Genomic DNA, 27,609 nt, shown 5'->3' with positions numbered 1-27,609 from the left:
CCGTTTGCCGGGTGGGCGGGGCCGTTAGCAGAGCCAGGAGGGCGCAGGCCGTTTACCTGTGCATTTTTCTACTCCTTTGGATCAGAAACCTATTTTGAGATAAGGTCTCCCTAAATTACTAAGGCTGTGCTCAGTCTGTCGATCCTCCTGTCTCAACCTCCAAAGTTGCTGGGATCACAGGCCTTGTTCGGGAGTCTAATGGTTAAAAATATTGATTAGGCTTTGCCAGGCCTACCAAATGGAAAAGGAGATGAAAAAGGCAATGGTTCATAGCAAGGATCATAGCAATGTATTGGGCAAGGAAGAAATAAATTGTGGAGGGGCTATAAGAATGGAATAATTGGTGTGATATAGAAAGATACGGGAAACTGAGAACAGGAGATTCTATAGATTGCCATATGAGAAATTACACTCTTATTGAGACACGTTTCAGGAATGATTAAAGGAACTGTCCAGAATCAGGTGGAAAAGGAAGTCATTTCTTGAATTTAGAGAAAACTATGAGAAAGAGATTTTAAAATCACTAAATATAATGACAAGAATTGTCAGAGAAGGACAGAAGGCTGGAAGTGAAAGTATTCCAAAAACAAGGAAAAATGCAGGAGACTTAATAGACAACTATGGCATCCAGAATATCCAGAATAGTAAAATGTGTTGGCATGTGTTTAGAGCAGGCTGAGTGGAATTTGAAGAGATGTCTTAGAGTAGTGATGGAGAAAGAAAATGGCAGTCTTTAGGTCAATGGGTAACATAGAGGAGGAAGAAGTATTTTCCTATCAGGGGTCATCAGGGAAGCCAATTTTTAATTCACTATGAAAAAAAAAGGAAAGAGAAAATATTGAAGACTGATAATTTTGGTAAAGACAGACTATAAGTTCTAAAAGATAAATTCAAAAATTTCTGAGGGGTGAAGTACTGAAAAAGAGATGAGAGAGTATATCAGATTAAAAGATTCATGATGTTGTGAGGATGAATTTGGAGTAAAGACCTTGAGTTGCTTGAACTTTTGGTGGTTACAGAGCAAAAAGAGGAAAAAAAGACATAATGGGATCCATTCTAGTGGTCTTCTGATGGAAGATGAATCAGTAGTGAAAGCAGAGGAGGTGTGGAGAGATGCTGCTTTGGATTGGTGAGGAATATTTTACATAATTCCTGTGGGCTTCCAAAATGATGTCATGGCAGAGAAGAGGAAATTCTTATAGGACCTTGGAGAATTCTTTGGACATTTTTAAAATTCAGAATGGCAATAAAGAGGTTAGGAAATGCATAGGATAGGACTGGGGGTGCCTCACCTGAGTCATACCTGAGGTACAGATGGGGGCTGGGAGTAATCCTTAAAAGAGAGGCCTGGGGAATCAATATTTGTCCAATATAATACTGGAATTAATTACTGCAAGCAATGTAGGTATAGTTTATAGCAGTCTACCACTCATAAGCTTGACAAGAAAATGAATCTCCCAATAGAGACACAGCATTTTAAACTCAGCATAAGGAAGATGAGTGCAGATGGGGTCTGGGTGATCATGGGCTGATGATCTATAACAAATGTAGCTATAAAGATAAATGGATTCTGAATGGATCTGGTGATAGTTCTTATTTATACATTGAGTACTTCCTATTTAAAAAGACTATGAACTCATTTGAGGGATATATGTTCTTTGCAATTAAAGATGAGAATCAGGCCCCTTAATGAGCCCATATGGGGCAATACATTGTCTGGTATTAGCATTATGCTGCTACTTTCTAGGATGCATGGTTTGATCGAGTCTCTTCATTGTCTTTCAGATAATCACAAAGGGTAATTTAATCATCGAAAAGCATTTAGAGAAACACTTCATTTATTTGGCATGATTGGGGAATAAACGTTTCTACCTTAACTCTTATTTTAGATAATTTAATTTTCTCCCTAGAGAGTCTAAATTTTGAAGAAAAAATGTGTTTTTGATAGAATTCTTTCACAATGTATTGTTTTCTTACACAAGTTAAAATAGTATAATAAACTTTTCTTGGTGACTTGACAGGCTAGGATCATGATGGCTAGAACTTTAAAACCAAGATCAAGGGGCTGGTGTTGTGGCTCAGCGGTAGAATGCTTACATAGCATGCACGAGGTCCTGGGTTCAATCCTCAGCACCACATAAAAATAAATAAACAAAATAAAAATATTGTGTACAACTAAAAATAAATAAATAAATATTTTTTAAAAACCGAAGACCAGATATTTAACTTTCCTAAGGTTTACTTTTTTCTTCTTTAAAACATATCGATACCTACTTCATAGGCTCATCATATAAATTAAATGAGATAACATAGAGAGAAAGATTGGCATCAATTCTGGTACACAGTACACAGTCAGAGAGAGCTATAATTATCAGTAACCTCTCCAGATCAGCATTTTAATAATGCCATAAAAAATTTCCCCAACTATGATCAAATGATGCCACGAGAGTCCTAGGCCTCTGGACTTAGCGGCCCTACATGACAGAGGTTTTGAATTACGATCTTGTGTATTTCAACATTGTCCCTTTTTGTTGTAGGATATGTTCTCACATATCTGCATTAGTTCTCTTTAGTCACTGGATGTGCTGCCTCTGATGTGCTCTGGTATAAGAGACTTGGGGTCTGGATTTACTAAACTAGAACTGTATAAAGTGAGTATAAAATAGACTTTGAATGAGAGCCTGAGGGACTCTTTCATGAACAAGGTCATGGATTTACAGCACGAAATTGGTGAAATCCATATTGGTTATTGAGAAAGCTTTCTTGAATTTATTTTAACTCAGCTTCACTTCTATTTGTGTCAGGCATCTGTTATGTAAGGCCCAGATCATAGTCACTTATTCAATGACCAAATGTCTCAGGTAATGAAATTATGGGCTCACGAGTCCACTCCTAGATATTTAGCCATGGGAAATGAAAGTATAATGCCCACCTGAAGACTTGTAGACAAAGGTTTGTAGCAACTTAATTTAAAGTAGACAACTTGACAAGCAATCCAAATGCCCATCAACAGGTGAAAAGATAGGTTCAAATTGCACTAACTCTCTGGCCTCTGTGCTACTTAAAGAAAACACAGTAATTTACTAAAATACTACAAAAAAAAAAACCCAAAAACTTCTGCAAGTTGAACACATAATCGAGAAAGATGAACATTAATTTCAGGTGTTTTTCAACTTTTCAGGTGTTCAGAGAGGAACGACGTTCATGTGAGCAGGACTGAGCAGGTACATATGCACAGAAGCATCCCTTGAAAGATGCTCCGGATTGAGAAAGTAAGACAGAGGAAAGGCATCCACATAGCACAACATCAGAATATGAGCAATGCAATATGAATCTCTCAGAATTCCCCCTTGTACAAAAATGTTAAAGGATTAAAAATATTAGAAAATTTAAAATCTATGGTACCTGAGTTTGTCCAAAGTTTTATAGGGAGATATCTGAGAACAGAAAGATTTCTTTGCAGTGAAAATATCCTCTAATCTGAATGAGAAATAATTTCAGAGTAAAGGGAGGTCAACAGGAGGCATTTCTACTTCTTCTCATTAATACTCACTGTAGACATTATTTATAGATGAAAAACTCTTTTTCATGTTAATCTCAGATTTGTCCTCAGAACCTTTCCTAATACAACACAGTGCCTGTAAAGCAGGCCTGTAAAGCAAAAACTATTTGATACCCTGACTTAAAGGATCATATTCTTTTCTTTTTGAATTGCCTGAGAACAGGTCTTCTATGGCATAGGTTGGTTTTTATCCACTTTTGAATTTATTTTTATGTCTTTTCAGACTTTTCTACCAGGAGAATCTCTGGTAGGTACTAACTTTCCAAATTGAATTTGTCTTTAATAATGATCTTAAATTTAACCCCAGGTAGGGCTTAGAAGATTATACATTTTTAATGTTTCTATTGTTTGTGATTAAAGCTATTCCATGTGTTGCAGAAACAAACTCACAGAAATTAGCAATGTTCTTCTTCTGTGATTTCAGTGGTCAAATCCTTCAGGGAAAGAGTGTCATCCTATTCTTACATAATGGTGTTATATACAATATTATTTTTTATAGTTGATTAAAGCTTTGTTTTATTTAAAAAATTTAAAAAGTAGAAGGCATAATTTATGTGTTGCTTAGAGCCACACATAACTATAAATACAAGAAGGAATTTTCACATGCATTTAGTTCTAGGTAAGGTTCTATCGACTTTCACATATCTTGTAATAGGATCACTGTATTAATGCTGGAAGGAGGGTCCTGTTAACCCCCTTTTATGGATTAAGAGACTGAGTAAAAGTAATCAAGTAAAAACATGCACATAAATTTGAGTCACTATACTCCAGCTCTAAAATTCTGTCTACTACATTATGCAGCCTCTTCTTTGTGGCCATGCTATTGATTATAATACCTCGCTATCTTATATCAATATCTGTTAAGTTTTCTACATATATTATCACATCTACATCATAACATCCTGTTATGATGTAGATGTGAGGAGTCCCCTAAAAGTGCATATGTGAGACAATGCAAGAATGTTCAGAGGTGAAATGATTAGGTTATGAGAGTTGTAACTTAATTATCTGATTAATCCACTGATAGAGATTAACTGAGTAGTAACTGTAGGTAGGTAGGGTGTGGTTAGGGGAAATACATCACTGGGAGCCAACCTTAGGTTTTTATATTTTGTCTTTGGAGAGGGAGCTCTCTTTCTGTTTCCTGGTTGCCATGTCATGAGCTGCCTTCCTCTCCCATACCCTTCCACCATAATGTTCTGCCTCATCTCAGGCCCAGACCAATGGAATTGGCCATCTACCAACTGAACTTTCTGAAACCATGAGTGCCAAATAAACTTTTCCTACTCTACATTATTCTTGTTAGGTCTATTGGTCATAACAATGAAAAAAATGACTAAAACATGTCCTTAGAAAGCACTATCTCTGGCTAAATTTCAGAAAACACAGGTAGTCAGGTTCACACAGTTAATGGGCAATGGGACAAGAATTTGAATTCTGAGTTTAAAAACAAAGCTCTTTATTAGCATGTTCTTCTGTTTCTAGGGTGGTGAAATCCAGTCAGTTATAAGTGCTCATACCTTATTTAGGTGGTATGTACAGAATAAGTGAGGAGGAAAACCCATTCTCTCTAGAAACCAGGAATCTAGCACACAGTACAGGTTTAATAGAAGTTAGCTGCAGAAAACAAACCAAGTTTAAATTTCTTCAATATATCAACGATTAGACCTTCAATTATGGATTACTATCCATATGAACCTGGGATGATGTTTGGCATCTTACATAAATTCTCACTTATGTCTCACAACCACCCTATTCAGTTGATGAACTCTTGGATTCAAAGGAGCAGTTTATAAATCTCAAAGAACTCCCACAGGTACTATTCTACTTGGTTCAAAGAGAGCTGAGCAGTTCTGTTCTACAGATGCCTTAGAAGATAATGATCTCTTCTTTTTGTAAGGATGCCACAGTTTTAGGATGATTCAGTAATCACCTAGTGGGATGTAAGGCATGGTTTTGATCCAAGTGCCGGAAACAGGCAATAACAAGAAACTCAGTGTGCTCTGCTTGTTGTACAAGAGAAGCGGGATCCATTGACAGCATGAGTGAATGAAACACCAAGAAACCTTCAGACTGCTGCCCATGATCAGAGTTGGAGGGATGGAAAAATAAAAGTAAAGCATTATTTTAGAAAAGATTGAAATATCAAACAGTACTTTGCTTCTCAGAAGATGGTGAGTAATTCAGAAAAGTGTGTGTTTTCTTTCATCTGTGCAAGGTTGTTGACAGATGTTCACCTGAGCTTTATTTATTTATTTATTTATTTATTTATTTATTTATTATTTTTGCCAGACCCTCTGCATCCAGATCTAGACAATGGGATGGGAACTGAGGTAATGAATGTCCCTTCAGGGTTGAATTAAGAATGGTTTCACTTCTATACCCTTTTCTGTCTTCCATCTATATTAAAAAACCAACCAAAACCAATCATCCAGGCCCTAGAGAATGACAGAACTAGGAGAGGGAAGAAGTCTGGGAGTCTGAGTCATTTCATAGAGAAAAGGCCATAGCAAATTAGCAACAACATGATTATTATGTGGACAAGAACTAAACCTTTTTTTTTTCACATTAAGTCACTAAGATATAGAGAATTGTCACTCCAGTAGCTCGTATTACCCTTGCTAAATATGATGTAGAAATGAAAATCTTCTTGATTTCATTAAGAACAGATGTTGTACTGTGCAGTCAATTATCCATTGTCATTGGAATTTCGCATCATGACTACATTAGGGAAATCCACAGGGAAACATGAAACTTCATTTTAACCATGAGGATGTTGGTAACAAAGTAATATGAGAGCTAAAATCATACGGTGCCATTAATTCAATTGTGCATGCTCACACACTTCCTACCCCAAGTAAGATGAAATAATAAGGGACAGATTTACCCTATTTCTTGAAGCATTAATAAAATAAAATAAAAGATAAAAGAGACAGAAAAAAAGAAAAAAGGCATAAGAAGCAAATTTTAAGAAATGAAGCAATGAAGGTCAGTTTTCCTGAGAGATGGGAAACAAAGGTGACCTCCATGATTGTGCCAATTTAGCACACACATGGAGGATTCAGGCGAAGGGCAGAGAGGAGAAATAAGGAAGAGCCCATCAGTCTCCTTGAGTGGAGGAAACATAGCTGATGGCCTGGAGAAACTAAGACAGCTAGACTTCACAGAAAGTATAATAATGGATAGAATAAGAGGATAGAATATAAGAAAACAATGAGCTGCACATGGAGCTACAGGGATCCACAGAAGGGCTCCCTCAAGCACTTAACAGAGTACTGATAGGTGTATGCATGGGGAGAAACATCAGAAAGCAGAAAAAGAGCAGTTCAAAAGGTTTAGAGGCAACAAAGTTAGGTGCCCACAGGACTTGAGAAAGTGCCTATTGCTTCTACCCAGAATGCGAAAATCTCTTGATCTCTGAGATATTAGGAAGAGGACTCTGGCCTCAGTTGTAGGTGGTAATTAGCCTTAGATTATGACTCTGTTCCTTCCTAACAACTATTAAAAGCAAGATTAGAAAGAATGGAACTGTTTCTAAGAAACATCACAGCCTGCCAGAACAGAGCTCAAGAATATTTGAAATCTCAGACATAAAATGGACTGAACAAGTAGAAAACAAATAGCAAGATAATAAGCCTGACAATATCAATAATCACTGGTAAAAGAGAGTTGAGTGGTTACACTAAAACTAGACAAAGTGGATTCTGGAACAAAATATTGCCAGGGATAAAAATGATTTCATAATGATAAAGGGGTCAATTTATCAAGAGGACATAATAGTTCTAAATGTCTATGTAAAGAAATAACAGAACTACAAAATTCATGAAGTATAATAATGGATAGAATAAGAGGATATGCTAGACTTTTACAATACCATTAACTTGACCTAGTAGACATTTGTACAGTCCTCCATCCAGCAAAAGAGAAACATACATATTTATTTTTTGGATTGGTACCTGGATACCCAAAATAGACGATATTCTAAACCATAAAACAAGTCTCCATATATTTAAAAGGTTGAAAGTTCTGTAATTAGAAAACCATAACAGAAAAATCTCTGAGAAAAATACCAAATACCTTAAAAATAAGTAAAGCACTTCTAAATAGCCCATGAGGCCGAGAAGAAATTATGAAGGAAATAAAAAACTATCATAACTTAAATGTTAATAAAAACAAAACATCAGTGTTTATGGAATGTCACCAAAGTAGTATTTAAGGGGGGAAATATACAGTACTAAGTGTATTGTTTTAGTCAGTTTTTCATCTCTGTGACCAAAAGACCTAAAAAGAATGACTCAGAGGAGGAAAAGTTTATTTTGCTTCATGGTTTCACAGGTTCAGTCCATGACTGGCTGATTCCATTGCTCTGGGCCCAAGGCAGAAAGAACATCATGGCAGAATGTGGTGGAGGAAAAATAGCACAGGACATGGCAAAGAGGAAGCAGAGAGATCTCTGTTCACCACAGACAAAATATAAAACCCAGAGACACACCTCCAGTGACCTACCTCCCCCAGCTACATCCTGACTATGGTTACTTCATAATCTAGTCATCTCACACTGAAAATTCTTACATTGTCTTACACATAAGCTTTTGGGAAAAACCTAACACCTAAACCATAGCATGCATACATGAGAAAAAGAAGAAAAATCTTAAATAAGCAACTTTAATTTTCACAATAAAAGACTTCAAAATGAAGCAAAAATCATTCCCAAAGTAAAGAAAGAAAGCTCAGCCCCCAAAAACAACAATAAAGAGAGAAAGGCCAATACAGAAAAATCAATCAGACAAAAAGCTGATTCTTTCAAAAATTGACATATTTTTAGACAGATTGATCAGGGAGAAAGGAGAGAAGACACACATTGCCAATATTAGAAATGAGATGTGACATAGCTACAATTGTACAAACAGTTAAAACATAATATAGAATATTAAAAATACTTTGTGCCACTAAATTAATAGATGAAAAATACAAATTACCAAAGCTCAAATAAGAAACAGAAAACTGGAATATACTTCTATCTACTAAAAAAATCAAATCTGCAATGGAAAATATCACAAGTAAAAAAATTTAGGCCAGATGTCTTCACTGGTATATTCTATTCAATGTTTAAGATATGATTAATACAATTCTACATATGATTCAGAGAATTCAAGAGGAAGGAAAATTTCCCAGCTCAATCTGTGAGATCAACATTATTCTAATAACAATTTTAAAGGAAAAAGAAACCATCATGAGACAATAAAACTGCAGACCAATAATCTCTCATAAACACAGACGCCAAAAATTCTAGATAAAATTTGAGGAATCAAATTCAATGATATATAAAAAGGATCCTATACCATGACTAAGTGGGTTTATCCTAAGAATGAAAGGCTCATTCAACATTAAAAAAGAAATTGATAATATCTAATATATTAATAAACTAAAAAGGGAAACCATGATTACATCTCCACAGATGCAGAAAAAAATCAGTTAAGAAAACCAACATCTGGATATTTTTATCTGATATTTTTATCTGAATATTTTTGTTCAGATAAAAATTCTTAGAACATTAGTACTAGAAAAGAACTCCCTCAATCTGAAAATGAACATGTATAAAAACTTAATAAATCATCATGCATAATGATGAAAGATTAAAGATCTTTTTCCCTAATATCAGGAAAAATATAAGAATGTCTTATCTTGCTATTTCTATTCAACTTTGTAATAGAAATTCTCTCCAATGAATGACAAAAACAAGAAATAAAGAGCATCCAACTGAAAAACAAGAGACTAATCTGTCTTAATATATAGATGGCATGATCATATATACAGAAAACGAAATGGAACCTTACAAAAAAGCTGATAAAACTTAAAAGTGAGCTGATGAAGACTGAAATATATAAGATCAATACACAAAATCATATATATTTCCACATATTAGAAAGAAAGCATTAAAATTGAAATTGCTTTTAAATACCATTCCCTATAGCATCAACATTGTGAAATATTTAGGGGTTAAAGTGACAAAAGATACAAAAGCCCTGTATGCTGAAGGCCATAAAACATTGTTGAGGAAATCTGAAAAGACCTAAATAAAAAGAGATTATCTTTCTCATGAGTCAGTAGGTCAATATTATGAAGAAGAAAGACAATTTTGCTCAAATGGATCAATAAGCTGAAAACAATTCCAGACCAAGGCCAGCAGGTGACTTACACAAAATTGATTCTAAAATTCAGATGGACATGTGAAATATCCAGAATAGGTAAAATAACCTTAAGGAACAAAGTTAGATGATTTATATTACTTGACTTCAATATCCATTATAAAGCTACAGTAACTGACAGAATGTGGTATTGGCATAATGGGAAACTGAAGTGCAAATGAAGAAAAATAGCATCTATAAATTAACTCACACATACACTAGCAACAGATTTTTAACAAAGATGATTAAATGGAGAGAGAAAAGTTGTTTCAACAATGGTATTGGAAAAATGAAATTTCCAAATGCAAAATAATGAACTGTATAACATATACCATATACAAAAAAATGAGCAAAACATTTATTATAGATCTAATTGCAAATTTATAAAACATATAGTTGAAAACAAGAGAAAAGCTTCAGGTTAGGCAAATAGCACACCATAACCATGATTCATAAAGTATATGAATTAGAGTTTATCAAAACTAAAAACTTCTTTTAGAAAGACCTTAAGTGAATGAAAAGACACAGTCTGAAAAAAATAATATAAAGCATATAAGTGATGAAGAATTTGCCTCTAAAATATATGCAGTATTCTCAAAATTCAAAAATAAGGAAACCAGGGCTGGGGACGTGGCTCAAGCGGTAGCGCGCTCACTTGGCATGCGTGCGGCCCCGGTTCGATCCTCAGCACCACATACAAACAAAGATGTTGTGTCCGCCGAAAACTAAAAAATAAATATTAAAATTCTCTCTCTCTCTCTCTCTCTCTCTCTCTCTCTCTAAAAAAAATAAAAAAAAATAAGGAAACCAAAAATTTGGACAAGGACTTGAACTTTTTAAAAAGATATATGGAAGAAAAATCTAAAGAGATAATTAAATAATTCATCATTAGGGAAATTCAAATCCAAACCACAATAAGATATTACTCCATGTATACAGAATGGATAAACTCTAAAAGGCTGACGATCTAGTTTGGTGGGGATATAAAGAAAGAGGAGCTCATTTGATGTGTTGGGAATGTAAAATGGTAATTTTAATTAATGTAAAACCACTTTGGAAAAGTTGGGCAGTTTCTTAAGAAGTTAAGCATATCCTCATCCTGACTTCACTTAAGTGATCCTAACCAGTCTTCTTCATAGATATGCATTTGTGAAACTGATACATGAAAAGTGGGACATAAGATAATGATCCCCCAAACTTTGGGGCTCCCAGCAGAACCTGGCTTACTCAGAATCCTGGAGATCATCATATCTAGTCACAAAGCAGCATCTCAAGGATCTCTCAGGAAGGTGACCCAGGACAGGCAGAAAATGATGGAGAGTTGAGATGACCAAAAATGGTGAGCACAGAAAGCCACACTCACACCCAAGAGTCAACCACAATGGGCTCAATGTTCAATTGCCTGGATATCAACTGCTGTCATTGTCATCGCCAGCTGAAGAGTATGCCCATGCTCACTGTGAACACAGAATGGCTGGTCATTTTTGTGACATGCTTATAAAAACAACAAACTTGTATTGCTTTTAATTTTATGCACATAATCAGAAGATATTTTAATTTCTTGAGTATACCAAAAAAGAAATAAGAAACCATAGATTCTTTCAACTTTGTAATTTCTGAATATGTGTAAAAATATGTCAAAATTTCTCATTGCATATGACTGTGCACTACAGTAACATAAATGTGAGTACAAGTTAAAGCATAAGATCTGATAGAAAAAGTTACATTTATAGAACAGGAACAAATTTCTCATTTAAAAATTTTAAAATATTTTTTGAGAATTTTATAGAAACTAAATATTTAAGATCTTCCCAACACCTCATACTTTATTTTTACTTCAGTTGTTTAATATAAAAATATGATACCATTTTCATCAAGCTCCATTTACATATCTTCCAGTTTACCCCAGTGTGGTTATATAAATAATATAATTTCCTAAATATGCTGTGTAGTAAAAACAGCAAGCAGTAGTGGCCTGGAATATGGGTAACATATCAATATTCACAACTAGACACTTTGTTCCAGATCAGAAAGGGACAGAAATCAGAAGATATCCTCAGCCTGTTGATGAGGTACATATTCAGTATAAGATTACATCTTCCCTAGACCCACAAACAAAAAATAAATAGCAAGATAACAGTGGGATTTGAGATCTGTGGTTTATTTGGCAAAGTAGACACTAGGGCAATAATCCCTGGGGTTTTATACATTAATTGCCTTCCATGGAATTTTTTGACACAGAGTATAAATTAATTTCATACATCTTACTGTTCTAAAACTTACTTACATTTTTCATGACACATGCAGAATCCAAAGATTTATTAAAATGAGGTAGATAGACTTATCATTTAAATGCAGCAACAAGCTATTGCTCTGAGCCCCAAATAACAAAGAGAATAACTGTTTGTCTTTTTTAAATCCCAGATCAACTTAAGTTTTGTTATTATTTTTTCTTTAACCCACATTTATTTTTATTTATTTATTTTTTGGTATTATCCTATGGAGTCAAGCCACAGTATTCTTCATATGAAGAATCAAATTTATTGCTTGGTAATGAGATGAAAGAATCAAAAATCTGTAGATAGCCCAAGTGGATATGTCTGACTACAATTTCTTTATAGCTTTCTGGTCAGGTATGTGTGGATCAATTCACTTAACTGTGCTTGAGTTACCTCATCTCTACAAAAGGGTTGGCATGAAATATTTATTTCTGAGTCCCCCTAAACATTTTGTGATTTGGGGTCTGTATAACTTGTGCAAAAAAAGTTAAAATATCATGAATCTCAGCAGTAGTTATTCTAGTTACATATTCAAACAAGGAATGGAGAGGGATTATTTATACACCAAGTTTCAATGATTTTACACCATGTTGTCTACTAATGAATAAATAGCAAGTGCAGATAGAGAATCTATAACCCACAATATATCAACAGATATCCTAAGTTTTTGGAGTAGGAGGTAGTTATTTATAAGGCACAACTTATGATGTTCTATTAACTTCAGTCCCTTTCATTTCTTTGGTACAAATTTTTAAACACTGAGCAAAACCTCATGATTCAGAATTTCCTGAGAGTGGCCTACCTTTAAAGAAGAAAATTCCAATTATTTGGCTTGAGAATGGGCCACACAGAGCTCTGCCCACTGGAAGCCCCTTTGCCCACTCTCCCAATTTCTTCCCTGCCTAATGATTAAAGTGATGTTACCAATGGTGTCAATGCCCATCTCTCTTATTCTGTTTTATTATTTTTAAATCCCCTACAAAGGAGTTGAATGAAGGTGAAGAGTCTTCCAAAGTCCATCATGAGATTTCCTTTTGCTTCTGTGTATGTGCAAGTCAGTATAGTTCTCAGGCTGCTGCCTTTGAAGACAGTTTGATTTTTTTTTTTTTGCACTAGCAAAATACTGATACAAAAGTGTGATCATAACAAAATTCTGGATATATTTCTCCCCAGTGCCTTTTTATATAAAATGGGGATGGTACTGGTATTTACTTCTTTGGGGGGTACTTATTTAATAGAGGGATTTGTGGAGATTAACTAAATCAGTTCACAAATAAGAGGCATGGTTGTTTATACAGTAGGTGCTCAATAAGTGACAGTGTGTGGTTAATGGTGCTAATGATCATGACCACAACAACAAAGATGCTACATCCCTGGGTACTTTTATGATTACACTGTGATATTACATACAAATGTTACAACACCATATTCTGAGACTAACAATGGTACCTCTTGCAAACTTCCAAATTGCTTGTATTCAGAAATGCACCAGCTCATTCAGAAAACATCTAAAAGCAAATTGGAAATATAAATATTGCATGAAGATGACTGCTTTTAGAGGTAGTCTCTAAAGCATGTTGGTTCTAGAAGGGATTGTCCCCATGTTCATTTTCATTGGCTTTCAATGAAAGTATCATATCCTGGTTGGTTCAAATTAAATGGAAAGATGCCCAGTAGTTCAGATATGTTCAGCTCTACATCCAGCATTTTCTATGCCTGGGAAGCAGTTGTGTCAAGAAAACAACTGGGCCAGTGGATGAAGGATTCTAGCTGGACCTACAGGGGTCTTTATTGTAAACCCAGGAAATCAGCCAAGCTCCATTTGTTTAAAATGTTCAGGTTAACAATGTGATTTCTTTTTCTGAGCACTCCCTTGCAAGACCTACCAAGGTATTCTGAATAATTTAATTCTTTTGCATTTACAATTATTTTGATGAGGTGTATTTCCTAAATGTAAAACATAAGGAAAACATTTAATCAAAGCAGCAGCTAGAAGTGGTTTATGATAATTGATATTTAATGGCTTGGTCTCAAATCTCGTTTTAGTTCTTGTGTTGCATGAGACACTTTAAAAATTCTTGCTATGAAAGTTTTGCAGGAAACAACAAACGTCATGACTCCCTTTCTTCTTATATATATATTTTCTGACATTTTATTAACCACTCAATAATTCCCCTGGGATTACATAAAGCATTTATAAGGTCCAAATGACTAAACATTAATTGAGGGCAATCATTACATACGTGAGCAAGGGTTTATGTTCAAGGCTGTTCACCAAAGTCCTTTTTGCAATTTAAAGGCAGTATATATTTTTAATAATGAAAAATAAAACAGCATGTATGGCTGATAAAAAAGTTGAATGAAAAAATATGATGTACAACTTTTATAAACTATTATGCAACCATTAAAATAATAATGTAGAAACTCATAAGATATTTGTGGAAAAGGGTCCATAATTCTTTTAAAACTAAAAACAGTAACATCCACACAAATATTAGATTAGAGGATTTAATACTTATTTTGGGTCCAACCAGCAGAGAAAAATCACACAACTTGACTGGAAAGTTTCATAATCAGAATTATTAATTATAGTGGGCAATGAAAAAGTAATGAGGAAATAGATATCAACTACATAATAAATTTAATACTCATTCAATAAATCTTACTTTTCATTTAATTGCAACATGAAGCATAAACACAAGAATATGAACACTTTTCCTTCTAATTGCTATTGACTCTTTCTCAATATAACCACTTAGTTGAAAAAAAGAGTTTGTAAGTCAATGTTTCCTATCATTTAGATTGGCTAAACTTAAAAAATCTTCTGGTCTAGTCTTGCAAGCCATGGCTTGCCATCACTTTGGCTTCTATCTGAGATTTTATGCAGGCCATAAAATGCATTTTGTATCAATGGCCTCCTAGGTACCAATTAATACAGGGCTGAAGATGGCATTAAAATCCATCAGATGCCTTCCATCTTAAAGTAAGCAATATCCAGTGGACTTAAACATAGTTGCTGCTTCTATCTATACTGACTAGCAAGATTACATATGAGTGCACTCAGGATGATTTAAGGAAGTGTCTTGCCCTATCCTTTCTTTATTCATCCCTTCTTTTTTATATCTCTCCTTTATTTAAAAAAAATGAATAAGCCAGAAAACTCCAGTCCATTTCTATAAAGATTTCAACTGGAGAGTTCGTGTAATCTTCTTCTCTAATGAATATAATACCTAATAACTTATGTCTAAAGCTGAAAGAAAGCTTGTGGTATATTTAAATTAATCTTTTATTTTAAATATCCCTGACTGTACTAGTAAAGATATTTTTTTCATCCCTAAATTATTTTTCCAAATTTTAATTGGTACATTATAGTTGCACATAATGGTGGGAATTGTTCTTACATATTTATACATGTATACAACATAACAATATAATTTGGTCAATATCATTCCCCAGTATCTTCCCTTTTCCTTTCCTCCTCCCTTCCTCTGGTCCCTTTCCTCTATTCTACTGATCTACCTTTGATTTTCATGAGACACCCACAGCTTTCTTTTCCTTTTTCCTCCCTAGCATTCAGATATGAGAAAAAACACATGACCCTTGACCTTCTGAGTTTGGCCTATTTTGCTTAACATAATGTTCCATCCATTTTCTTGCAAATGAAAATAATTTCATTTTTCTAATATGTCTGAATAAAACATTATATATATATATCTATATATATCACATTTTCTTTATCCAGTCATCTGCTGACGGACACTTAGTATGGTTCCATAGTTTGGCTATTGTGAACTAAACTGCTATAAATGAGGATGTGCATGTATCAATGTCGTATGATAATTCTTTATCTCTGTTATATATTTAAATATAAAAGACATTTATAACTTTACTCCTCTAAATGATTCCACTATAATTTCATGTCCCAAAATTGTAGGAGATGCTTGGTCCATTTTCTGCTTAAAATATTAGATCTATGTTTCCATAATCCCCACTAAACTTTGGCAAATGGACCCAGAGACCCAATACATGCTCCTGGATTTGAAAAACAGAGGACATATCAAGTAAAAAGCTACATGGGGAGGGGAGAAAATGTGGTATATATACACAATGGAATATTATATTCAGCCTTAAAGAAGAATGGAATTATGGCATTTGACAGTAAATGGATGGAGCTGTAGAATATCATGCTAAGTGAAATAAGCCAATCCCAAAGAAACAAAGGCAAAATGGATACATGGATGCTAATTCACAATAAGAGTTGAGGGGCTAGGGAAGAATAGACATACTTTGGTTTATATAGAGAGGAGTAAATGTAGGGGAAAGGGAACTGGAGTAGGAAGGGTAGTAGAATGAATCTACATCATGTACAACCAGAAGAACAAGACGTTATATTCCATTTATGTTTGATTTGTCAAAATGCATTCTACCGTCATGTATAACTAATTAGAACAAATTCAAAAAAGACAGAACATTGATGAACAAAAACAAAACAAACAAACAAACAAACAAAAAGTATAGCATTACTGGGCATAGTGGCATATACCTGTAATCACATCAGCTTGATAGTATGAGGCAAGAGGATCTCAAGTTCAAAATCAGTGTCAGGAACTTAGCAAGACTGTAAGCAACCTAGTAAGACCCCGTGTCTAAATAAAATATACAAAAGGGCTGGGGATGTATCTCAGTGGTTAAGTGCCCTGGGTTCAATCCCCAGTTTAAAAAAAAAAATTCTCAAAGTGAAAGCCTAATTGTGTGCTTTCCAGGGGCAAAAATGTCTATTAAAATTCTTTAAAAAATGCTTTTAAAATAATACTGTATATACATATTAATTTACCTGGTAGTTTGATTTGATTTGAAATAATAAAAATACTTTAATGGTGAAATATAGCATTCAAATAGAGAACAGAAGTTGCAGTGTTTGATTTTTTTAAGTTGCAATTTTATTGTGGTCTACTTTTACTTCTCACTTAATCTGACCAGCATACCTGGTGTGTTGTCCCAACACCTGTCTCTTGATTCAATCAGCAATATTCCTTTACACCTGTACTGCTTTTACCCCACCCACTGTCTCATAAACTTTTATCTTTTTTCTTGGCTTTATTTTTTAAATTTTTTATTCATTCTAATTAGTTATACATGACAGCAGAATGCACTTCACTACATCATACATAGATGGAGTATAATTTCTCATTCTTCTGGCTGTATGTGATGTGGAATCCTACTGGTTGTATTTAATGAATTTTCTCCTTCATTGGAACATGAGTTCTGCAAAGCCAGCAGCTCTTGTTACGTCATTAGGATCTCCAAGGTTTAGTGCATTCATTGTTACCACAGGTATTTATCAAATGTCTATTTTCTCCTGGGTATAGGTACTGGGTACAATATAGTTGACTGAAAAGAGAGAGAGATGGTTCTGTAGCTCCTTGAGAATAATACGTATAAAAGTAAACTTACCACATCTGACACCTGCCTATAATCCTACCAGCTCAGGAGGCTGAGGCAGGAGGATCAAAAGTTCAAGACCAACCTCAGCAACTTAGCAAGGCCCTTAAGCAACTTAAGAAGGCATTGTTTCAAATTAAAAAATAAAAAGGATTGGGATTTGGCTCAGTGATTAAGCACCCCTGGGTTCAATCCCTAGTGAAAGAATGGAAGGAAGGAAACCTACCAAGGAATGGTTACAAATTCATACAACTTTGATAGCATAAAAGAGGAGGGAATTGCAATGTACAATAACCATAAGCAATTTCTGAGGGTAAATGGGACTTCCCTGTAGAGGCCCCTTTGGAGGATGAATGCTCAGCCAAGCATCCTGGCAAAGGAAAGAGAGTGCCTGGAGATGCCCAGTCAGGAAGATTCAGTAGCAACTTAATGGAGAAATGAAGCAAAGACAATGCTGGTAATTGTCTGAAAATAAACTGTACAGGTGCATGATAAAAACTAGGGACATAATCCCAGTCTCCAAGTAGGTCATACAGACCAAGGACATTAAGGAAGTCTCAATGTTGTCCTTTCAGTCCTCTATGCCATTCTTAATTCTATTCTTTCCTCTTTCTCTCAAGGAAGATATTGCTTATGAATCATGACATTCTTCCCCACTGAAGACAGACAGTTTTGAGATTTTTCTTAACTCTTCTGTCAGTAAGAGTGCTTTTGGCAGCCACTACAAATTATTCAAAATAGGGCACTTGGGATGATGCCATCTTGCCCTTCCTAAGTAGTTAATGCCATATTTACCTAATGAATGAAAGATTGATAGCTGTTTGAGAGAGACAAGAGCTAACACAAATTTAGAAAACATGTGCGCGCACACACACCACACACACACACACACACACACATACACACACACACACAGAGGTGCACAATGTAAATGGATATGAAGCCAAGCTCATTACAGGCACTAAGTTGGTCAGAGTGATTATAAAGATGTTAGAAATAAAAGTAATAATGGTGAAAAAGGATGGGCTATCCCAGTAACTAGAGGGAGTTTGCATTTCAGATTACTGAATGAGAGAAAAATGACCAAAGCATTGCATGCCTTTAACAACTTTGTGGATTTTACTTGTGTAAGACATATCCTTAACCTTCAAGAAGATGACCATCTCTAAGTGCATATAGCTACTGGAGATCAGCATCTTGATCTAATCTAAGCAGCCTCAAAATGATTAACTTACTGGCTCTGCTAATTCTACCTGTTAGTCTATGGAATGAGACTAGAAGCCCAGACTAGAAGCTATGGTCAACCAATTCAAAATCTTTTTTTTTCCTCACCTGCATTGGGCAAACCATGTATTTTAGATATAAAATGCTAGCATTTATAATTTAGTAAGGGCTAAACTCAAATGAACTCTAATGAATTATTAAGATTGAAAAATCAAACAGTGAGAAATCAAAGAATTCAAAGCTTTAGTTCTTATAATGACATGTGTTGGAAATGTGTTACCTACACTACATACTGAAAATCTCTCTGGATGTAAGTTGATGCTTTAAGACCTATCCACAAGACAGTCACACACTCAGATAAATCTTTGCTGACTCTAAGCTTTTCTGATAAGTTTTCAATATATTGTTTCACTTTAGGATGGTCTACTAAATAGATAGTTTTTCCTCATGTTTGTGCATAGCTACCCCTTTGAATGTCTTTTTTGTTAGTACTGACCTTTTTACATGTATTATTTCTAATGCTCACAATAATCCAGCAAAGATTGTACCCATTGCTACCTTATAGACAAAGGAACTGCAATTTAGAGAGTATAAACAACTTTTCTAATTTGCATAATGAGGTCCATGATAGGGTTGGGATTCTAACACAGGTGACCTCACCCCAGAGCTCCTATCATTCCTCTGCCGGCACATTAATTTAATTGTATCCCTTAGCAATATATGGGTTGGGGGAAATCAGATGAACATTGAAGACACCACATTTGTAGGGGCTTCCCTTGTAGATGGTATAAGAAGGGGTGATCTGTGTAAGAAAAAGAGTCATTCTCATCTGATACTGAGAAGCTCTGGGACAGGACTCATATACCTTAATAGCTCCCCAAGCCCCTCTGATGGCATCTGAGCAATGTGTGTGATTGGCACCTTCAACTTTCCCCACACAGCCTCAGGCCATTTATGATTCTAATCAACTTTCAATTTTCTAACATATGCTTAGGTTAACAAGTGTCTCCTTATAAATACTGCCAGATGTAGGGTCCAACAAATTCATTGATAGCCAAAACTCCACATATATTCTCTTCCCCACTTCTATCTTACAATCATGGATGACATTTTAGTCCCAAACAAGAATAGAATGGAATCCATTTTCTTTTCCTTGGGAAAAAGAAAAAAGTAAAAAGGAGAGAAAGCACACCTCCTGGGTGATATACAGCAGGTAATCTGCTGCTTCATCTTCCTAAATAGCCTACTGTTGTATAACTATTCAATTTTAGCTCATATTCTCTTTCATTAGTTTCCTGATTCTTGTGTTATATTGTGCAGCTCATAAAAGACTGATTCATCTTTGCAGAAAATGGGCCCTGTACTTTCAGAGCTTCATCTAGTAGATCTTCCAAAGCAGGTCCTAAGACGTGCAGTTGGTAGGATGGGGGAGGTGGCCAGCATCGCATGGAGTCCTAGCGAGACTGATAATGGGGACAATGAAGGGGAATGGATGCCATTCATTATTAACGATGAATATAGGCCCTTTTCCCAAGAAGATACACCATCTTTCGAAACTGAAATTATGCCTTTCTCATGCCTTCCTGAACTACTGCTTTTTTTTTAAAAAAAATGTATTTTTAGTTGTTGATATACCTTTATTTTATTTATTTATATGTGGTGCTGAGAATCAAACTCAGTACCTCACACATGCCAGGCAAATGGCTATCACTAAGCCCCAGCCCTAGACCCTGAACTACTGCTTTGATTGTGATTTTTATTAACAACTCTACATGTGCTATAATAATATCACACTGAATGGAACAGATTGATAGTCCTACAGAGATCCCTGCCCTTTTCAAATTTTTCTCAGATTTCTGAGCAGGCTGTGGGTGGTGAGTGCAGCTCTCTCATTTGCCAGCAGAGACCAAGTGCTGCAAGCTTTTTAAGTGAGCACCTTCCCAAGGCATCTAACCAGAAGGGCAGATGTGAAAAATCACCCTAAAATCCCAGAATGGGCATACTATGAGCCAGTTCCAATAGAGGTGAATCTAATCATTGTGAGCTATAAACAAGTGTTCACAAAACTACTACTTATTAGCACTGCAAGCGCCATTCGAAAGGAAATTTTCTAACAGTAAACATAGCAGAAATCTGCAATTACAAACTTTCAATGATTGCAGTCCATGGAAAAGCTATTGAATGATAAATTGAAGGGCAAGAGAAGATTATCACCTGCTTAACTAGGCTTCTATTGATTCTATCAAGTTGTTTGCCTGGAAATATCTGGGCTATGATGAAAAAGTTGAGAAAAACTAATTTTTTCCATATCTAAATATTATTAATTATAAGCATTCATTTTGAAAGTTATGTGGCACTTTGACTGTCAGAAAAAGATTTGCTTGACAGCTACTAATTACACTTAACAATAAATAATATTTATTATTTGCATAATTATTTTCACATTTAAGTCCTTTCACAAATTTTGCTTCCTCATACACCATGATGCACATATGGAATATCAATACAATTTCATTGTGCAAGTAACCTTGGGATATTCCTGTGGATGTAGCCCCAAATATAGTAAGTTCTCATGGGAAAACTGTGGTGCTTAATTGGATCTATACATTAACAAGTCATTATAACTGCATTTTTAATTATGGGACCAATATTGAGCTATCTTTGAAGGTTTTCTAAGGGACATTTTGGCAAACTGTGGAGGTAATTGCAAAACTGTGCAAAGTACTTAGGGAAGACAGGGCTGTGGAAAAATAAGATCAATGAGAGATGAATTAATATATATATGTATATACACATAGATATGTAAAAAATTAACTCTTCTCTAATTGATTGTATTTATTGAGACAAAGGAGAAAAGGAAATAAAGGAATATAATTGAAATAATTGTAGAGGTGAACATATAAACTTAAATTTTTTAAAAAATTACACATATGAGGGTATAAACTGAATGTGACCTAGTGATGATTGCATATTTAGAAATTTGTTCTAAGTGTGTAATTAGAAAAGAACAAAGAAATATGTGTACAGTGCCATTGATTGGAGAATTTGTAAATGGAAACATTTTGAGACAACTTAGGTGCCCAACAATAGGATATTATTTAAAAAGTGATCCCATATTTTGGAATAGAAAGTATCTTGGAGGTTAGCTGATGAAGAATGTTAGATCACATGGGAAATGGTCATGTGTAATATTAGGTGAAAAATGTGATAATAAAATTATATAAATAGCACATCCTAATGCTATTGAATAATGTATGTATAAAATATAAGTAAATGTATTTATGTATATGGTTATGCATATAAAATAGGAAACTATAAGTATATGTAAATATATTTATGCATATAGACATGCAAATAAAATAGGAAAATTTTAAAAATAGAAACTATAGTACTTATTTTCTCAAAAGTATATGTACAAGGAAAATTATAGGGCCTTGAAGAGAAATAGAAGACACTAGAAGATGGAAATACCTCCCTTGTTTATGGAAAGGCAAAATTAATATCATTAAAATAGCCATATTACTAAATGCAAACTACAGATCTACTGCACTTCCCATTGAAATACCAAGAACATTCTTCAAGAACTTGAAAAAACAAAAAACAGTTCTAAAATTAATATGGAAGAACAGCAGACCCAGAATAGCCGAAGAAATTCTGAGCAAAAACAGTAATGCTGGAGGTATGACCATTCCCAATTTCAAACTACATTACAGAGATTTAATAACAAAATCAGCATGGTACTGGCATGAAAACAGACACATTGACCCATGGAACAGAATAGAAGACACAGAGAAAGCCCATAGATGCAGTCATATGACAAAAGTGCCAAAAACATGCACTAGAGAAAAGGCAGACTCTTTCACAAACAGTGCTTGAAAAACTGGATATCCCTATGTAGAAGATAATTAGATCCCATTCTCTCATCCTGCATAAAAGTCAACCCAAAGTGGGTTGAAGAACTAGGATTTATACCAGTAAAACTGCTAGAAAAAAAATCAAAAGGTCAACATTCCAACATACAGCACAGCAAGAACTCCCTCAATAGGACTCCTATAGCTCAGGAAATTATACAATGAATTAATAAATACAGTCAGATAAAATGAGTCTGTCATACTATGAGTGTGTTTAATTAGTGTCTTGTAGCCCCTTAGACTTGTTTTTCATACATATGACAAGTCACCAATGAAAAAGTCATATCTAGATTGCTACTCATCCTCATGGAGTTCCATGTCCAAAGCAGAGCCAGCTTGTCATGGCATCTGCTTTTGTGACTCTTTAGCCATAGTCCTTATCACATAAAGTAGTTCTCAATCTTCATTGCATATTGGAATCATCTGAAGGCCTTAAACTACACAAATGTCTTGGTCCAACTCCCAAGAAATCATGTTTATTTGGTGTAAGTTTCAGCCTGGGCTTTAAGACTTTAAAAAATTCCCCAAGAGATTCTATTGCATAGCCAAAGATAATAATCTCAGGCATCATTGATTCTCTGTCTTGAGGGGAAGTCAGAATTCTCATTTTATCCTAGTTTTGATGCTCTTAGAGATATATGTCTATCTCTTTGAAGTACCTTCAGAAGGCCCCTACAGTGTTCCCTGTAGTCACTATTTTCAAACAGAGTGTGGTGAACCTTCAAATGTGTTCAATTCTTTCATAGCTTTCCAACGTGGCAGCAGATGGGTAGAATTTCTTTTGTTTACCATCCTAAGCACGTTGTGTGGTAGACATAATTATTCCCATTTTATAGACTGAATAACTGAGATTCCGAGAAAATAAGTGAAGTACACTTTGCCATGAAGCTAGAAATTTTTTTAAAAAAGAGAAAGCTCAAGTCACCTTACTCACCTTACTTATAGAAGTCTCAGGTGTCATTCTTTTATTTACATCACTGATACTTTGTCATGGGTGAACAAAAGAAGAGCACATGAATAAAACTGGAGTAGCGTATGAACAGAAAGAACGTTGGATTCCTTTACACAAGACTCAATGTGTGTTGGCCAGGAGTGATGTCTAGTCAGCTGTATTTACAGTCCCATAAATGGGAAGAAACATCATGACAAAAGGAAATTTTATGAATCCAGTGAACAGCACATCAGATGAAATAAATATTTAATAGACAGAGTAAAGATCACAGAGTTGGTTCTGATAACACAGTATCTAAAATAAGTGTTGATGTGTTTTCTCCAACCTTTCTGTCTACCAGTCCAGGTGCAGGGGGAACAAAATAAAACTATTATAGATCTGGTAAAGGTTAAACAAATAGTAAAAACAATCGGTGGAGATGAATTCCAAATTGATGATTCTTTTTTTCAAAAAACATTTATTTGCAATGTTAATTCAATCTCAAGGCCATTGTAGAAATAACATTTTTTTTTTTTTTGGTACTCGAGTCCATGCCCAAATTAAATCCAAATGTTTCTAGAATCCTACAACTAATTATTATCAAGGTTTATTAGAGAACCAGGGTCACTCATTTTATAGGTGAGAAAACTGAATTAATAAGTGATGGAATTATAAACTAAAAATCAACATAATTCCTGTCAGTAGCCAAAGCAAGGCTAGCATGCAGACCTCCTGCTTCCTCTTCACTTAATCATTCAACATTCTTTATCTATTTAAGCACCACCAATGCACTGGTTTGTGAAATCAGAACATTCCATTGGAACATTCCCATGATAGTCAAAATACTAGACTCCAGCAGTGCTTCCATAGTCTTTGAACATAACATGAAACAACTGACAATCATAATCTGAACTTCTTTCTAAATGAATTATGATATATTCAGTTAAATTTCAACACTGATTTTAGTATATTTCCTAGTAGGTGAGTCTTCCCTGGTCTCTTCATAAAGCCCTACATGCATAGAGTTCCTAAAATTTGTGATTTGCTAGAGGATATGCTTATATTTACCATGATCATTCATCCAGTAAGAGTAAATGCTCATAGCAAGAAAAACAAAGAGTTGTCTTCATGACCACTAAAAAGGTATTCATTGAAAAGACTCAAGCAACCTTCTTAGGTAATGGAAATATAAATACTTTTCAAGTTTATTTATGATTGTTTATTCCTATCCTGATCAACATTCAGTTTGTCAGACTTCAGGATAAAAGCAAATTGCCAGGTGATGAAGGACATGTGGTAAATACAGAAAAGAAAAGTCAGAGTAGGTGACATGGCTGTGTTCAACTCAGCTTCTCCTCCCTTTGCATATCTGTAAAGCAGGGAACACGACATGTTAGACTCATGATTCTGCCTTCACATGTTTGGGAGGGAATTGGAGATCCAAGCTCATTGTGCTCCATTCTGCTACTAGAAAAGAATTTGCTACTGTTAGTGGCTAATGACCAGATATGGAAAGTGAGTGGAATTTTTGCTCCGCAAAGGTTTACATTAGTCACAAGGTTTTGCCTGAGTCATGAGAGTCTAGGCTTGTCCTATGGTCTAGTCATATGTGATTTGAGGGATGGAGAAGGCAGGGGGGAGAGAGAGAGAGAGAGAGAGAGAGAGAGAGAGAGACAGAGAGAGAGAGACAGAGAGAGAGGTGGGGGGGAGGTGTAGGACCTCATGCAGAATTCCAAAATGGCAGGACAAGGGCTACTCAGTATTAATGAATCATATTTTGACAATATTTGGTATTCTGGCTATTGCTTCTTGTATACAGAGCCCATGGAACTTTTATCACACACTTCAGAGATCTGGTATTATATAAAATACAGTATGCAAATCACACAGTGCAGCATGGAGTATATAATAAGTTCTCAAAGAATATCAACTGGTTGGCTTTGGAATTCCACCTATACTTTCGTTGCTGAATCAGTTTATATAATACCAGGTATCCTGAGCCTTATGATAAAAATAGATCCATGTGTTCTAATACATGAAAAGCTATTTGAAATTCTAAATAACAGACTGTGCTATTTCAGGTAGGTAGAAGCTGTTGACTGGGCATTCCCTTGAGACAGAGGTACTGACTGAAGGACTCAGGATGTTGAAACCAGCCTGGCAGTGGATGGTAAGCCATTACCCAGGCACTGCTGCCTCCTGTTCAGCAGAAGGATCTCATGCAAATTGCTTTCTGAATCATTAGCTGTCATCTATCCCCAACTCTCTTCCTGCAGCTGTTCTTTCTGATTCTGCCTGCAAACTTTTTACTAATATTTATTTTTCCAGTTGTAGTTGGACACAATGCCTTTATTTCACTTATTTATTTTTATGTGGTGCTGAGGATCGAACCCAGGGTCTTGCACGTGCGAGGCAAGTACTCTACCGCTGAGCCCCAGCCCCAACCCCAAACTTTTCACATTGGTTATGCTACTGAGTCAAACTAGTTGCCTCTCTGCAGCTTTTGTTCCTGCTGGGGGTTAGAATCAAATCACAGAGATCAGCAAAATATGGATGGGACTTGTACTCATATATTTATTGCAAGAACAGATGCCTCTAGGCCAGTGTGATGAATGCCTTTGGGATTAACCTGTATGAATTAGCTTTTATACAGGTTCACATGAGAGTATCATCCAGGTTCCAGAGTTATATGCTGCTATATTAAAATTATCTCTTTAAGGATTTCATAAAGTGTCCATACTTTAAGAAGTACCTTTAGATCATATTCTTCCTCTTGGCTAGAATATGTCGATGCTATTTTAGGGAATATATGATTCTGAGATATGTTTGGGTCGGCTCAGGCAAAATAAAATGATACCTGAAATTATGAGAAGTTCATATGGAAATCACTTCTCAGGCACACAACTTTCTCCTATGTCAACAACATAGGAGACACAACTCAACCATGTCTGAAAATCTGAAGGGAGAAGTAGGGCCAACCCCAAACAATGGTAATGTGAGTATTGGATGAATTAAAGTAAGTCGGACATTGAACCAGATGATGCATGAGAGTTGTAACAAGCAAGTTTGGTTAGATCTACAGAGATATTATTCTAAAAAATTGCAAGAAAAGTCATCAGTCTCCATTTTTTTTTTGTTTTAGGCCTTGATAAATACTTTATTCTTTATTTGTTTCAGCTTAGTAGTCACAAAACTCTTTTGTGAAGTAATGAGGGATAGAAATGCATTTAAAAATAAGAAATGGGGCTGGGATTGTGGCTCAGCAGGTAGAGCACTTGTCTCACATGCGCATGACCCTGCGTTCGAGCCTCAGCACCACATAAAAATAAATAAGTGAAATAAAGGTATAGTGCCCAACCACAACTAAAAAATAAATATTAAAAAAAGAAATCCGTGTGTTACATTTAAATCATGCTTACTGCTTTTAGTGGTGAAACATTATATATATTCCCTGACTGGTAGTATCAAGGAATAGAACATCTTCGTGTCTGATTCTTAAAAATTATGTTATACTCTACTCTATAAAAAGAGCATAGTAAGCATTTGCTGAGTAATCACCATCTCATTTAGTTAACTGAGCATAAAGTAAGCTTTGCTCTTGCATTTAGCAATTTAACCTGTTGAGAAACTCCAAAAGGAAAAGGTACAAGTTCTATATAAACAAATTAAGGAAAAAGAAAGGAAAAATAAAAATAAATGATGTTTTACTCAAATCCTAATTTTCTATCATGGCCTAATACAACATCAGGAATTAAATAATTTGGAATATTCTAAAAATTATATTTATCCATATCACCTCCCCCTAAAATCAATGATTGGCATAAACTCAAATCAAGCAGGGAGAGACTCCCATTATCTTATATCCGAAATAATTTTTTTTTAATTTTTAAATTTGTTTTAATTAGTTACACATGACAGTAGAATGTATTTATGCACTTTGATAAATCATACATTGATGGGGTACAGTTTCTCATTTTTCTGATTATACATGTTGTAGAATCACATTAGTCATGCCATCATATATATATATAAAGCAATAATATCTGTTTCATTCTACTATCCTTCCTATTTT

At 35.0% G+C, this 27,609-nt stretch overlaps 1 protein-coding gene across 3 annotated transcripts in view; it reads right to left on the bottom strand.

Annotated features, from left to right (window-relative positions):
* Positions 1–27,609, bottom strand: part of Grm7 (glutamate metabotropic receptor 7) — an 839,293-nt gene that overhangs the window by 752,819 nt on the left and 58,865 nt on the right. The gene's annotated exons all lie outside the window — the stretch shown is intronic.

This window comes from Marmota marmota, unplaced genomic scaffold (genome assembly GCF_001458135.2).
Source record: "Marmota marmota marmota unplaced genomic scaffold, marMar, whole genome shotgun sequence".
In the NCBI taxonomy this organism is placed as follows: domain Eukaryota; kingdom Metazoa; phylum Chordata; class Mammalia; order Rodentia; family Sciuridae; genus Marmota; species Marmota marmota.
Note: the sequence above shows the minus strand (reverse complement) of the source record. Positions and strands in the feature narration are given on the sequence as shown.